This window comes from Coturnix japonica, unplaced genomic scaffold (genome assembly GCF_054131305.1).
Source record: "Coturnix japonica strain WE unplaced genomic scaffold, WE-NBRP24 Scf069, whole genome shotgun sequence".
Lineage (NCBI taxonomy): Eukaryota > Metazoa > Chordata > Aves > Galliformes > Phasianidae > Coturnix > Coturnix japonica.
In genome coordinates, this window is record NW_028188972.1 from 156,975 (window position 1) to 172,277 (window position 15,303).

The window sequence follows — 15,303 nt, forward strand, 5'->3', positions numbered from 1 at the left end:
CTCACAGCCCAGAAAGACAACTGTATCACAGAATCACAGAACTGTAGGGGTTGGAAGGGACCTCTAGAGATCATTGAGTCCAACTGTACCCTGGGCTGCACAAAAAACAGTGTGGTCAGAGACTGAGGGAGGTGATCCCACCCCTCTGCTCTGCTCTGTGAGACCTCACCTGGAGCACTGCTCCATATGTGGAGTCCTCAGTTCAGGGGAGACACAGACCTGATGGTGTGTTCATCCAGAGGAAAATGGTTAAATGGTTTCAAACTGAAAGATGGGATATTTAAATTGGACATAAGTTTTTACAATAAGGGCGGTGTTGGCACTGCACAATTTGCCCAAAGAGGTGGTGGTGCCCCATCCCTGCAGGCCCTTAAGGTCAGGAAATGGGTTCTGAGCTCCTGACAGAGCTGTGGGTGTCTCTGTGCATTGTAGGGGAGGTGGATGGGATGACTTTCAATGGTTCCTTTCAACTCAAGCCACTCAGTGATTCTATCAAACAATTCTTGAATGATACCTACGAAAGGAGAATATAGGCTAACAAGTGGTCTTCTGTCAGAAAGAAGGCATTTATCCTGTTCCTGAAGGCTGCAGTAAGACAAAGCTCCCTCAAGGGCTCGTGGGGAAGGGTGGAAGTGCAGGTACAGTGGCTGAGCTGCGGCACAGCGGGTGCTCCCCATGGCCACCTGCCTCTCAGCGCTCCCAGACCCTCTGGAAAAGAGCATTTTTCCCTGGGGATGTTACCAAAGCAGCAGGGCCATTTCAGGCCCATGCCCAGCATGAATTTTGAGCTGGCAGTAGCCCCTGCACAGCCCTGAGAGCAGAGGGTGCAGGATGTTCCTGAACCTGCCTGTGAGGAGGCAGCTGCTGGGAGGTGCTGTCACAGTACCTGTTCAGAGTGATTCTGACCCAGTCCTGGTGTTTGTGTTGGATGGTAGCAAAGCAGTGCAGCCTCCACTATGAGCCTGACTTGGAACAAGCTTCTCCTGTCACCAAGAAAGTCATACCCAAACATTTGCTTCCTTTCCTCGCACCAGAACACAGCTGGCACCGCTGCTGTGCCCGCCCTGCTGCTCCTGGGCCAGAACGGAGTGCCAAGGCAGCAAATGCTGGGAATGAGAGGCCTGAGGAGGCTGCTCCATGTGGCAGAGGTCAGCCAAGACTGCAGATGCATTACCACAGAGCGCCTTCCTGTCTGTCTGCTCCCTCCAGGGAGCACACTGCTAATGCTGAGCAGGGCCAAGCATGGGACTGAGGAACACCGAACACACTCCCTCCAGTTCTAAAAGACAGCAGTGATAGAACTGAAAATTAGGGATGCACAAGAAAACCCTGGCAAAGCCAACTTTCTGACATGGCTTTTCTCTTAGGGGAGCAGAGGAATCAGTCGCTCCCTTCCTTCATCACTTGGGCCTCTCTGCCCTTGTAACAGCCTGATCCTGATCCATGGAGCAGAGGGCTTGAAAATGGATAGAGGAGAGCTGCCCTCAGTGCCAATCCTCAGTTCCCAGCCCCAGGCAGCAGTTGCTGATAGGGCAGAGGTGGCCACTGCTCTGGGAAGGGCAGTTTTGATGGTCCACAGGCACAAGCTGTGGTGCTGATCTCAAAACAATGCTCCTTTTCCCCCTTAGAGGTTGCAAGAACTGTGTCCTCAGGCTGCACAGAGATGGGTCTGGGAGCAAAGCTGCATTCCCTTTCCTTGCTCACACTGACCCCAGGCGCTGGATCCCAGGGCAGGAAGGTTTCCAGGAGGAAGGTGTGAGGTGCAGCGCTGCAGCTTTCTTCTTCTTCTGGGGCTGTGCCCCCCCACGTGCGCACCCAGCACAACGCCCAGCACAAGGTATCCAGAAGCATTGCATCCATCCCAGCACAACGATGGGCTGTACCCACATGCTCCACAGTAACCCTGGCCCCACGCTCCTCCAGCTGCAGGCAGCATGAGAGTGGGGACAGCCCCAGCCAAGCGGCACCACTGCTGTCCCCACGGGAGGGTGGCCGAGGGGCCAGGGTTCATGGCCAGTGGTGGGGGCCTCTTTCCAGGCGCAGGGTTGCTGCATGTTGGCAAGGTACGGCGGCTCCTCTCCGGGCAGGCAGTGTTTGTCGCGGTGCTCTGCTCGCCGTGCTGTAACATCGCTGTCATTTTCTGAGAAAACCGGACCAAGGTTTCAAAATGTCAGAGCTGCACACTGCTAGGAGTCCTGGAGACAGGAAACAACCTCTAAAACCCTGACGCCTACAGAATTTATTGACCCCGGAGACAACGTAACCTCTCATTTCCGCGCCGGGCTCATCTCCTCCACCCAGCCGCGTGTCGGGGCCGGGGCCGGGCCGGCAGGAGACGGTTCCGCTCCGCGCAGCTCCGCGTTCGGCTTCCAACGCCGCCTCGAATCCGTGCGTGGCTCCTCCTGGCGCCGCAGCCGTTTCTGCCGGTTCCCTCAGCGGAAAAGCCGCTCGAAAGCCGAAAACGCTCCTGAGCGGTGGCAGCAGCATTCCTCTCCGCTCCTCTCCTCTCCTTTCCTCTCCTCTCCTCTCCGCTCCGCTCCTCACGCACCCGCCTCCCCACGGGGCCCGGGGTCCCGCGTCCCTCCCGCATCCCGACCCGAGCGTTGGTCAGACTCGTGGCTCCGTGCTCCCTGTCGACGCTGCCCCGCCCGGTGCGCGGCTGCCCGGCCCGCGACACGTCTGCGCGCGGTCGGGCGGCTGCGGCTCAGCCGTGCGTGCGGGGCGGGGAGCGCCCGCATCCCGTGCCCGCCCCGGCGCGGCGCGGGGGAGGCGGCGGCCGCCTCCGTGCTGCATCGCGCGGCGCCGCTGGCGGGGGCCGGGGCCGGGCGGCAGCGCTGGGTGCGGAGGATGGGCGCAGCGAAGGGCCGGGCCGAGCACCCCGCCCTGCCCCACCGCACCGCGCGGCGCCGCGGCTGCTCCGCCTGAGCGCGGAGCCGCATGGCCCTGCCGCCCGCCGCGCCGTAGGTGCCCCCGGGGAGGCTCCGCGGCCCCCCCCCCCCCCCCTCCAAGCTCCGTCGTTCCGCAGCGAAGCGCGGACACGCAGCGCTCGGCGAGGATTCACCCGGCTCGGCTCCACCGCGAGGTCGGCGGGCGCGGAGCGGAGCGGCGCGGGCTGCCCGCGGCGGGGCGATGCGAGCGGGCTCGGAGGGCTGCGCCGCTGCGTGCCCCGCGCCCGCGCCGTCCCCCCGCCTCCCGCCCGCCCGGCGCGGTGTGTGCGTGTGTGCATGTGCGCTGCCGCTGCCCGCGCCGGAGCCGGAGCCGGAGCCGGAGCCGGAGCCGGAGCCGGAGCCGGAGCCGGAGCCGGAGCCGAGCCGCCGCGCTCCATGGGGCCGTCCGTGCGGGCTGCCCTTCCCTCCGCGGCCGCCGGCAGCCGCCACCGCGGAGCCGGTCTAGGATGCGGCTGCTGAGCCATGGCACAGGGCAGAGAGGCGGCCAGCCTGCCTGCTGCGAGAGTCTGAAGCCCCGCCGGAGCCCGGCCGCGGCCGCCGCTGCAGGGGAAGCGCTCCGGACGCCGTCTTTCCCCGAGAGGCACCAGGTAATCGCGGAGCTGGCGGCCGTCGCCCGGCTCCCGCCGCATTGCAGCCGCCGTTACTTATTCATGGGGGAAGGGGCGCGGGAGGGCGCCAGCGGCGGGGTCCCGCCCGGCTCCGTGCAGGGCTCGCCCCGCATCGCACCGGGACGGGACGGGACGGGGTGTCCGCCGGCGCCTGGGACTCCCCTCCCGGGGGGGCGGCGGCCGCGGGGCCGCGCGGGGCGAGGGTGGGGTGGGCGCCACGAGCCGGGCCGGGCCGGGCCGCGCTCCCATCGCTGCCCGCGGGACGGCGCCGGCGGCCGCCCGCGGCTGGGGGTGCTGCAGGGCCGCGGATACCGCGGCGGCCGCCGCCCCCTCCGCTCCTTGGCGCGGTGCTGCCGCCGTCTGGGGAGCGCCGGCACCGCCGGGCCGGGCCGGGGCTGCGCGGTGCCGCCCGAGCCCTGCGCTGCCGGGGTCGCGGCCGTGCCCGCGGTCCTGCCGGGCGCTCGCTCGGGGGCACGGCTCGGCTCCTCCGGCTGCGGGGGGTTCCTGAGCTCCTCCGCAGGGAACGCACCGGGTGTGCGGAGATGCGGCTCCCGGCTCCCTCCTGCCGCCTGCCCTCACCGCGGGAGGCTCCCGTCAGCCGCGCCGTCCCGCTGCCCTCGCCCGGCACACGCCTCTCATTGCACCTCTGTCCTGGGAGGCTGTCGCTTGTCCCCGGGATCCCAGGATTTGTGTTAAGTGCCGTCCCTTCCCCTCCCCTCCTTTTTGTGTGTAGTGAGCGCTCCTCGTCTGCGGGAAAGCAAATGTAGGACACAATCAACCTTTTTTTTTTTTTTTTTTTCTGATGGAAGGTTCCCGTTAGGGGAGACAGCACGGCAGTTGTTGAGGAGCCAGCCGAAACCTTGCAGCCATGTTGATGTCAGGAACAAACAAACCTCCCTGCAGGGATCGGCTGCAGCTGAGGAGGGGGCCACGGAGGGCGGCTACACGGAGGGGCAGTTCAGTGCTGCCACACCTGGGGAGCACGGGCAGAGGTGGGCGAGGAGCTGTCACAGCCCTTCGTGCTGTTGCTGCTTGCCAGGCGCTGGCTTGGCATCAGCATGGCATCTGCAGATCACGGCCACTGCCCTCTGTCATTTTCTTCTGTGATACAGGGCAGCAGTATTTCCTCTCCTGTGCTGTTGTCTTCTCTCTCTAGCCTGGTCTGTCATGTCTCCAGGGCAGGCAATTTTCATTGCATTGAGCAACTGGAACAGGAGGGTGTGTTGGCCTTAGCTGCTGGTGTGAACATCATCTGACCAGCCCCCAAACCAAGGAGGGGAAAGCTGGGAGCCTTTAGCTGGGGCTGTCCCTGCACGGTCTCTGGCTGTCTCCTACAGAGCTTGACAGCCCAGGATACCTATGCCTTTCTCGTCATGTTGCTGGTTACTGATCTTTCCCATTCACGTTTACATGTCCCCAGAGTAAGGTGGTGTCTGCTCATTCCTTCTGAGAATCCTTGTCTGAATGCTGCATGTCCAGCCCTTTTCAAGTGAAGGTCGACAGACAACAAAGCAGTGGGATGGATGGATCCTCCCTGGGTTGTTGGAGCCTTTTGGTGATAACTGTGTGTCAAAGGTTTTCTACTTCCTTGGGAGGGCTGGGCTGGTTCTGGCAGCACCCATCCTAGCTGCAGCCATCGGCAGGAGCACAGTGCCCAGGGCTGTTGGGGCAGTGTGTGCCTCGTGGTGTGGTGGGGCCTCTGCCTGGTTCCATTAGCTTGGAGTCATCCCCTGGAGCCGTGGGCTGTGTGTGGGTCTCCCCTTGGTGTCAGCCCACTGCTGTGTTTTACTGCTGGAATCTGTCCTGGTGGGGTGGAGCCGCTGTGCTCCAAAACGTGGAGCAGCGATTCCTCTCTGTTGGTCTGAGAGTCAGGTTCAATTCTGCAGGAAGAACCATACCAGAAACTGAATGCTCTCAGTGCCCAAACACCTTTCTGATCTACATTTCTAAATATAAGCTGTTCTCAAGGGATTATGCATTTGTTTAAATGCATAATAAATGCATTTTAATGCATTAAGGCTGTATCAAAATGCACACCCAAGCTTGCCAGCTAGGCCTCCAGTCACAAAGCTTACTAAGAAGCTTCCCATGGTATATTAGCTTGCATTTCTTCTTTCAGAAAAAGCAGTTACCAGTTTTCTCATGGCAATGCAGTCAGTGGAAATAAATCCTGGCTATTTGAAGAGTCTCGCATGAGTTAGAAGCTGAGCTGGTCTACCAGTTTTGTGGCTTACTAAAACCTACACAAGTCCAGGAATGGACTCCTTGCACTCATCAATCTCATCTTTGGTTTATGCTCAAGGAGGTGCAGTGTTATTCAGATGGTTTCTTGGGTGCTGTCTTTGAATTTGTTGTACAAATCTTTTGCCTGAAGAGATTTGTATTTGGCTGCATCATTATGAACATTGGTAGATGTTGACCATGAGGTAGAGGAAGAAGGTAAGGTGTTGTCCAACCTAAGAATGGGACTGATGAGGTATGTGGGGCAAAACAGGTGGGAACCCAAAAACAAATGTGTCAGAACAGCACAGAAAGAGGGAAACGGAGCTTCCCCAGGCCAATCTGTAACTGAGCTCCCCACGCAGCTGCCTTGGTGTACATTTTTTTCCAAAAATTTCAGAAGATGGGGATGGTGTTCCCGCTGGTGTGGTCTGGGCAAGCAAAGGTGCCTGCAAGCAGTGGGGAGATGGAGCGTCCGAAGGTACCTGGAGAGCTTGTCGGTCTGTTGGGGCGCATGGGGATATGTTAAATGCTGAAAGGATAATGGCTTTCCATTGTTGATCAATATTTCCTATGCTTTCAGATGTGGTAACGGGTTTAGTTTATTAGAACAATCTTTGAATATTCTCTAAGCAAGCAACCCATCCAGAAAATCATGCTAATAGCTTTGTTATTAACAGGCCTGGCAGAATTTGAGCCAAGTAGAAAAGGCTTGTCTAAGTGCTGTTGCAGTGTTTGGGGCCAGGCAAATTCCATGCATTAGGAAAGATTTGTACTCCTTTGACCAGACATCACCGACTGTTGTCTATTTATATGCATCTAAATATATCCTCTGCAGACTTCAGACTCTTAGATAGTAGTAAAATTACTTTTCGATATTATGCTATTAAAATGTGCTTGCTGACACTACTTGATGAGTTTTATGCTAAGAGATGTGTGTGTATGTTTAAAATAAAAATTGTTCTTCAAGTTGTTACCTGAAATGCTTTGGAAGTGAAAGCGTGTTATGGTGCAGATGGAGAGCAAAAAGAAATACGGTTGAATTGAAGCAGTACTGGAGACATACTCAAGCCTCTAAGGCCAAATCCAAACAACTACAGGCTTTTGTTGCTTAAAAGTGAGCCATTCCCTCCATAAATATATATAAAATAATTGTTTACTTTGTGATACAATGGGAAGATTTGCTTCTGATTAGTCAGATATACCTTCTGACTACATGGTTCCTGCATGCTGAATACTGTGAAGTTTGAGACATCATTTTGGAAACAAATCCTGGAAGAAGCACCTTCTTGTCTGTTGTAGGTGTGCAGCAGGCCCAGGCAGCCAGCCAATGTTCTTCAGTGGTGCTCCTGCTGGGGCCACCCCTCATCCACAACAGCGCTAATGTGGGTACCCACCTGTGCTTGGCAGCAGGGGAGCTGACAGAGAGGAGCATGAGGTTCTCCTGACCAAGTTAACTGATCTGTCAGCTCCTGAGCTCTGGGTGAGTGGGAGCTGTGCTGTATGCTGCCCCAAAGGGACACACCAGGAAGTAATTGCAGGTGGAGGGGCTGATCTCACTGCATGCTGTGGTGCAATAGTAATTGCTGTCCAGGTAGTGTTTTGGAACTGGCAGTACAGATCCAGGGGTAAAAGATGATACTCTAGTTCCAAGCTTTCATAAATGTTCCCAGTTAACCCTGCTGCAAAAGTGGTTGCGTTGGTGATTCTGTGTCTGACTGGCCTTCAGACTATGATGGAATGGTAATAATAGTAATTTTCTGTGGCATCTCTTGCTTATGGTTCTTGAAGTAAGAAAACCTGTAGAGGAATTGAGAGCAATTGGTATCTGTAGGATGTTGAGACGGGCCACAGAGAAGTTAAATGTATGGTTCTCAGAAAAGGTCTCAAGTCTGGTATTTGGTCCCCTGATGCTCAGGGACAGGTACTGTGCCATCTTCAGCTCCTTGAATCATAGGATGGTATGGGTTGGAAAAGCTCTTAGTCATCATCTAGTTCTAATGCTTACATCTTTCTCTAGATCAGGTTACCCAAAGCCCCATCCAGCCTGGCCTTGAACAACTCCAGGGATGGGGCATCCATAGCTTCTCTGAACACCCTGTGCAGTGCCCTTACTACAATCATAGGTGGACAATCTGAGATCCAGACTGTTAGTCAGAGGAGTCCATTGCCCTGCCATGAACTGGGGTCATGGATTTCAGTGACAGCTGTCCTAGCTGCCAAATAGTCCTGTCATTTAGAAGGGTGTAGTGAAGTCTGTGATGCCTAAAGGGAGTAAGACCTAGGGGAAGGTCTGTGTCTGAGTGCACATTGACGTAGTGCCTGGTGCAGAGGAGGGTGGCAGCGCTGGCCACAGGGCTCCATTCCCCCGTGCCTGCCTTGCTGGCTGCCTGCTGCCTGTGGCTTGGGGCTGGAGCTGTTCTGCTGGCCTAAGCCAGTGTAGCAGTTCTCATGTTCTTGTGGGTTAAATCACTCTACAGATAATGTTTGTCCTGAGCAGGCTGAATAATGCAAAAGGTGATTTGTCAAATGGCTAATTCAGTGGCTAATGGGAAACCTCAGTAAAGGCCTCTTTAATTGCATAGCATGGGACTGGCAAACTGAGTGCTTGTATCTGGTTCCCAGTGCTGCAAAACCATGTCTCATGCTTTATTTTTGAGGTTGCTCTTCCTGCTGAGTATCTCAACAAGAACTCCTATAAGATCATTTCCATGAGAACACACGATTAGCTGACTTGAAAGTTGAATGCCTGTTTTTTCCCTTGAAGTTTTTTGTTGTTGTTGTTCAAGTTTCTCTGTCAATGTCATGTTGGATTGTTGTTTTTGTTTTGGTTTGGTTTGGTTTATTACAGAGATGAATAAAGCTGTTTTCATTGCCAAAGCATTGTTACGTTGCCAGGTATCTGGTATTCCAGTTTATAATTCCTCATTGTCACGGAGTTCTCTCTAGAGCTCACTCCGGGACAGTGGGCACAACCCGGGGCAGCAGGAACAAAAGCCCCCCCCCTTTTCTCTAGCGGCAATGCGGCGCGGCCCGGCCACGTGCGTTTAGGGAGACGGGGAAGGGAAGGGAGATTGCGATTAGGTCTAACAAAAAGTAAGGGAGAAAAAAAAGGTGATCTGAGAACGAATGGCAGTTTAATAACCCAATAATGCTAAACAGCAACAAGAGAGTTTCAACAAAGAGAATACCAAGTCCCAAATCTCACCGATGGAGCTGTGGAAGGCAGGAAGGTCTGACCACGTTGTCTCCTCGCAGGGAGCCGGTCCAGCAACGCCGTCCCCTTCCTCACTTCCCTTCCGGTGCCCCACCCCACATGCTCATTAAGGCAGTTCACAGAAAAAAAAACTTGTCCCCTTTACTCCCATTATTAGCATGGTGTTCTGATGTGGAATACCAACACCAACCAAATTGCAAAACCATAACATTCCACCCCTTATTACACATCATCACATCATGCCTAACTTTTATCAACATATAAACAGAACAGTAGTTAACATGCATTACATATGTACATACAGATATATATATATATATATACACACATGGAATCACAGGCTGCACTCCCCCAGCATCAGATTTCCCTGTGGCACACACTGAACATCCCCATCCTTCTGCATCACCCACCAGGTGCACCCAGGTCCCTGTGCAAAGACAGTTCCACGGAGGGGCCTCCCCTTTCCAGAGGCTGGAAGGACCCAAACCGCTTTTCCCAGCATATTCTTTACATGCACCACAGGAACCTTGTCTCCCTCCACGGTACGCAGGGAGTTGGACTGTGTAGGGCTGTCTCAGTTGGCTGATCCTCGGGTGTTTACCAGCCAGGTGGCTTCTACTAGATGTTTCTCCCAGTTCTTAAATGTTCCACCACCCATCGCTTTCAGCGTGGTTTTCAGCAAACCGTTGTGGCGCTCGATCTTACCAGCGGCTGGTGCGTGATAGGGGATGTGATAGATCCACTCGATGCCATGTTCTTTGGCCCAAGTGCTCACCAGTGAATTTTTGAAATGAGTCCCATTGTCTGATTCGATCCTCTCTGGGGTGCCATGTCGCCACAGGATTTGTGTCTCTAGGCCTAATATGGTGTTTCTGGCAGTGGCATGGGGTACCGCATATGTCTCAAGCCACCCAGTGGTTACCTCCACCATGGTGAGTACATAATGCTTACCATTACGAGTCTTTGGCAGGGTGATATAATCAATCTGCCATGCCTCCCCATATTTATACTTTTCCCATCGCCCTTCCCCCCAGAGAGGTCTCATCCTCTTGGCCTGTTTGATCATGGCACAGGTGTCACAATCATGGATGATCTGCGCAATAGCATCCATAGTTATGTCCACCCCTCGGTCTCTAGCCCACTTATGTGTTCCATCTCTGCCTTGATGGCCTGAGGTCTCATGGGCCCACCGAGCTAGGAATAACTCTCCCTTATTCTGCCAATCCAGGTCTATCTCAGCCACCTCAATTCTGGCAGCTCGATCTACCTGGTGGTTATTTTGTTGCTCCTCTGTTGCTCGACTCTTGGGCACGTGGGCATCTACGTGACGCACCTTTAGGACCATGTTCTTTATTCGGGCAGCAATGTTCTTCCATAGTTCAGCGGCCCAAATAGGTTTACCTTTCCGCTGCCAGTTGTTTTGTTCCCATTGCTGCAACCACCCCCATAAGGCATTGGCCACCATCCATGAGTCAGTATAGAGGTAAAGCACTGGCCATTTCTCCCACTCAGCAATGTCTAGGGCCAGCTGGACAGCCTTTACCTCCGCAAATTGACTCGATTCTCCTCTTCCTTCCGTGGCCTCTGCAACTTGTCGTGTGGGGCTCCACACTGCAGCCTTCCATCTGCGATGTTTCCCAACAATGCGGCACGATCCATCAGTGAACAGGGCGAACTTCTTTTCATTTTCCAGAAGTTCATTGTATGGGGGAGCCTCTTTGGCGCGTGACACCTCTTCTGCTGGTGGTGCTTCAAACTTTTTACCTTCGGGCCAGTCCATGATCACTTCTAGGATCCCTGGACGGCTGAGGTTCCCCATCCGGGCCCGCTGTGTGATTAGTGCAACCCACTTACTCCATGTGGCATCTGTGGCATGGTGAGTGGAGGGAACCTGCCCTTTAAACATCCAATTCAGCACTGGAAGTCGAGGTGCCAGGAGAAGCTGCGTTTCGGTGTCAATTACCTCAGAGGCAGCCCGGACCCCTTCATATGCGGCTAAGATCTCCTTCTCAGTTGGAGTGTAGCACCTCTTCCGACCCCCTATATGCTCTACTCCAGAATCCTAGGGGTCGGCCTCGGGTCTCATCTGAGGTTCTCTGCCACAAGCTCCAAGTGGGACCTTTCTCCCCAGCAGCCGTGTAAAGGATGTTCTTCACATCCTGTCCCATCCGTACTGGCCCCAGGGCCACAGCACGGGCTATCTCTTGCTTGATTTGCTCAAAGGCCTGCTGCTGTTCAGGGCCCCACGCGAAGCTATTCTTCTTTCGGGTCACCTGATAGAGGGGGCTCACAATGAGGCTATAATTTGGGATGTGCATCCTCCAGAAGCCTACCACACCCAGGAAAAGGACTGTGTCTCTTTTTTGTCAGTGGGCGCAGACATTGCAGTAATTTTGTTGATCACGTCTATTGGGATGTGGCGACGCCCATCTTGCCATTTCACCCCAAGAAACTGGATTTCTTGGGCAGGGCCCTTCACTTTGTCTCGCTTAATAGCGAAACCAGCAGACAGGAGGATCTGGATTATCCGTTCTCCTTTTTTAAAAACCTCCGTCGCTGTATCACCCCACACAACGATATCATCTATATACTGCAGGTGCTCTGGAGCACCGCCCTGTTCCAATGTGGCTTGGATCAGCCCATGGCAGATGGTCGGGCTGTGTTTCCACCCCTGGGGCAAACGATTCCAAGTGTACTGAACACCCCTCCAAGTAAAAGCAAACTGTGGCCTACACTCTGTGGCCAAAGGGACAGAGAAGAATGCATTGGCAATATCAATGGTGGCATACCATTTTGCCTCTTTTGATTCCAGTTCATACTGGAGTTCCAACATGTCTGGCACTGCAGCACTCAATGGGGGTGTGACCTCATTAAGGCCACGATAGTCTACTGTCAGCCTCCATTCTCCACTGGCTTTGCGCACTGGCCATATGGGGCTATTGAAGGGTGAATGGGTCTTACTAATTACTCCCTGACTTTCTAGTTGTTGAATGAGCTTATGGATAGGGAGCAAGGAATCCCTATTAGTACGGTACTGTCGTCTGTGTACTGTTCTCGTGGCAATTGGTACCCGTTGTTCTTCCACCCGTAGTAACCCCACAGCAGACGGGTCCCCTGATAGGCCAGGCAAATCAGACAGCTGCTTAATATTGTCTGTTTCTATAGCAGCTATTCCAAAAGCCCATCTGTATCCTTTGGTGTCCTTGAAATTTCCCCTTCTTAGGTAATCTATTCCAAGTATGCAAGGAGCCCCCTGGCCAGTCACTATGCGATGTTTCTGCCAGTCTCTACCAGTGAGGCTTATCTCGGCCTCCAATACAGACAGTTCCTGCGAACCCCCAGTCACCCCATGTATATGTATCCGTTCTGTCCCTTCGAAACCTGAGGGTATCAGAGTGCACTGTGCACCGGTATCCACCAGTGCTTTATATTTTTGTGGTTCTGATGTGCCAGGCCACCAAATCCACACAGTCCAATACACTCTATTATCCCTTTCCCCCCCCTGGCTGAGGGCAGGGCCCCTCTATTGGTTGTCTGAGGCGGTAGAGGCAACCTCAGTAGTGGCTGACCTCTTTTGTAATTTTCTTACCCGAGCTCGCAGTACAAAATTGGGTTCGTCATGCCACTTCTTCATATCCTCTCCATGGTCACGCAGGTAGTTCCACATGGCACCACGTGACATAGGCTCACTGCGGTCCTTCACTCGGACAGGTGTGCATTTGCGTCTGACAGCTGAGACTGCCACAGGTTCACTGTGGTTCCTTGCCGCAGACCAGCTCTTCTGCATGTTGTCCTGTCTTTTCTCCATTCGGTCCATTCTATCCACCATTTTACAGATGGCTGCGATGGTGGTACGGTGTGGCAGTAGTGAGTATTCGATATTTTGCAGTGAAAGGATGAGCTCAAAAATTTCAGGTCTCCTATCCAGCTCATCATACCTGTTAGAGTTCGTTAATAGTACACTGGAATACTTCACTGGTGCTGACCGTATGAGTTTCTTGCATATTTCCGGAGTACCGCTCACCTTTTCTGGGTCATGGTAATCCTCTGGGTCCCCAGGGACAAACGTGGGATCGAACAGCATTTCTGCCACAGCCATTTCTCTCAGGTACTGGATACCTTCCTCAGCTGTACTCCATTTTTCCAGTACAGGCTCCAAATCACTTTTGAGAAGACAGGTTGCCTTTACAGCTGATAGAATCCTCTCCCAGAGATTGGCGACTCCATTGAGACATCTGCTGATTCCTCTATCAATAGATGAGTCTCGAGCAATGTTTCCTAATTGACGAGCCTCATCGCAGCTTAGGGACATGCAGGAGGCCCCATTGTCCCAACACCGGAGCAGCCAAGTGACAAGGCGTTCACCTGGGAGTCGGGCAAACTCCTTTCTCGCACTTTGGATTTCAGTAATTTTCAGAGGTTTACGAATAGAGGAAGCAGTGACTTTTCCCTCATCATCACTATCTTCTCCGCGTCTGTTAGTCTTCTGGGTTGCCTTTCTCAGTGGTTTTGGGGAGGGTCCCTCACCAGGATCTTCCTCTACTTCCTCCATCCGTTCCAGACGTGAGGGCACACGCTCCCATCTCTGGCCTTCATCGTCACTATCTTCTCCATGTCTGTTAGTCTTCTGAGTTGCCTTCCTTGGTGGTTTTGGGGAGGGTCCCTCGCCCGGATCTTCCTCTACTTCCTCCATCCGTTCCAGACGTGAGGACACACGTCCCAACTCTGGCCTTCCACTGGGGCGACTGACACTGATGCTGGTGCTTCCTGTGGTCGGCTGGGATTAACTTGTTGCCTTCCCCTTAGTATTTGGATCTCATTCTCGAGACTCTCTATCTTTTTCATAAGCCATTCGTTCTGAGATCCCCCTGATCTCCCACACTCACTCAGGGGTTCTATTAATTTCCCAAGGTCCCTCTGGTGTTCAGGGGTGAGATTACCTGATACTGGGGGTCCCGATGCTTCTGGCCCTTTTCCTGAGTCTCTCTGCACTATTCTTTGCAAGTCTCTCTGCAATTTATAGTAAACTACTACAATTAGAGAGACTAACAACACAGTATTCCAATTGACACCCCAGTCATACTTAAGGAATTCAGAGCATTCGTGAGCCAGTTCAAGCACGGTGCCTGTGATGTTCGTTAGTCTGGAAGGGAGCCAGGCAGATATCTCTATCCCTGCCAGCCATCGGCTTAATAAATCTACCCCTACCCCCAACATCAGGAAGTCCTTAAGCCAGGACCACAGGAACCTAGGGACTATCAGTCCTACATACAGGGCTGCTGAAAAAGACCACCTAATTACTGCCCAAAACATTGCCCTGAGCTGTGCCCGCATTCTCCACCAAAAATGTCACGGAGTTCTCTCTAGAGCTCACTCCGGGACAGTGGGCACAACCCGGGGCAGCAGGAACAAAAGCCCTCCCCCTTTTCTCTAGCGGCAATGCGGGGCGGCCCGGCGCAGCCCGGCCACGTGCGTTTAGGGAGACGGGGAAGGGAAGGGAGATTGCGATTAGGTCTAACCAAAAATGAGGGAGGAAAAAGCTGATCTGAGAACGAATGGCAGTTTAATAACCTAATAACACTAAACAACAACAAGAGAGTTTCAACAAAGAGAATACCAAGTCCCAAATCTCACCGATGGAGCTGTGGAAGGCAGGAAGCTCTGACCACGTTGTCTCCTCGCAGGGAGCCGGTCCAGCAACCCCGTCCCCTTCCTCACTTCCCTTCCGGTGCCCCACCCCACATGCTCATTAAGGCAGTTCACAGGAAAAAAACTTGTCCCCTTTACTCCCATTATTAGCATGGTGTTCTGATGTGGAATACCAACACCAACCAAATTGCAAAACCATAACAAGTGCCTTTGCAGTGCTGCCCATCCCAAGCACAGCCCGAGTGCCCCAGCAGCAGCACCACCATGCAGGAGCAGGTCAGCATCAGTGAGGTGAAGCTGAGCATCTTAGATGGGGACTTAGAGTCAGGCTGCCAGTCCCAGGCACCAGGCAGCAGCACCAGCTCTGAGCCACTCTCATCTTGACAAGAGGGGTCCCATCTTCACCCCTGACCTCTCAAGCCCTCCTGTCTTTTATTGAATAAAGTCACTCATGCTCAATTATCGCCTTGACTGCATTCTGAGTATTCATTCACAGTGATTGCGATGAATGCAACAAACAGCAAGGCAGCTCAGCTTGCAATGCTATGGCTGTGGGGTTCGTGCAGGCAGAGCTCTGGGTTCCCATTTTGCCTGGCTTTGGGATGTCTGCAGCAAGATCTCTACCATTTTGTATGGGAGCAAATAATCTCTAGCATCCAGG

General features: G+C 53.9%; 1 protein-coding gene across 1 annotated transcript in view; it reads left to right on the plus strand.

Moving 5' to 3' along the window:
* The first annotated feature begins 2,758 nt into the window (after nucleotides 1–2,758).
* LOC146751662 (cytosolic carboxypeptidase 4-like) overlaps nucleotides 2,759–15,303 on the plus strand; it is a 334,880-nt gene continuing 322,335 nt past the window's right edge. Inside the window, exon 1 of the mRNA XM_085533888.1 lies at nucleotides 2,759–3,535. The gene's annotated coding sequence lies outside the window, so the exon portion shown is untranslated. The remainder of the gene's footprint in view (nucleotides 3,536–15,303) is intronic.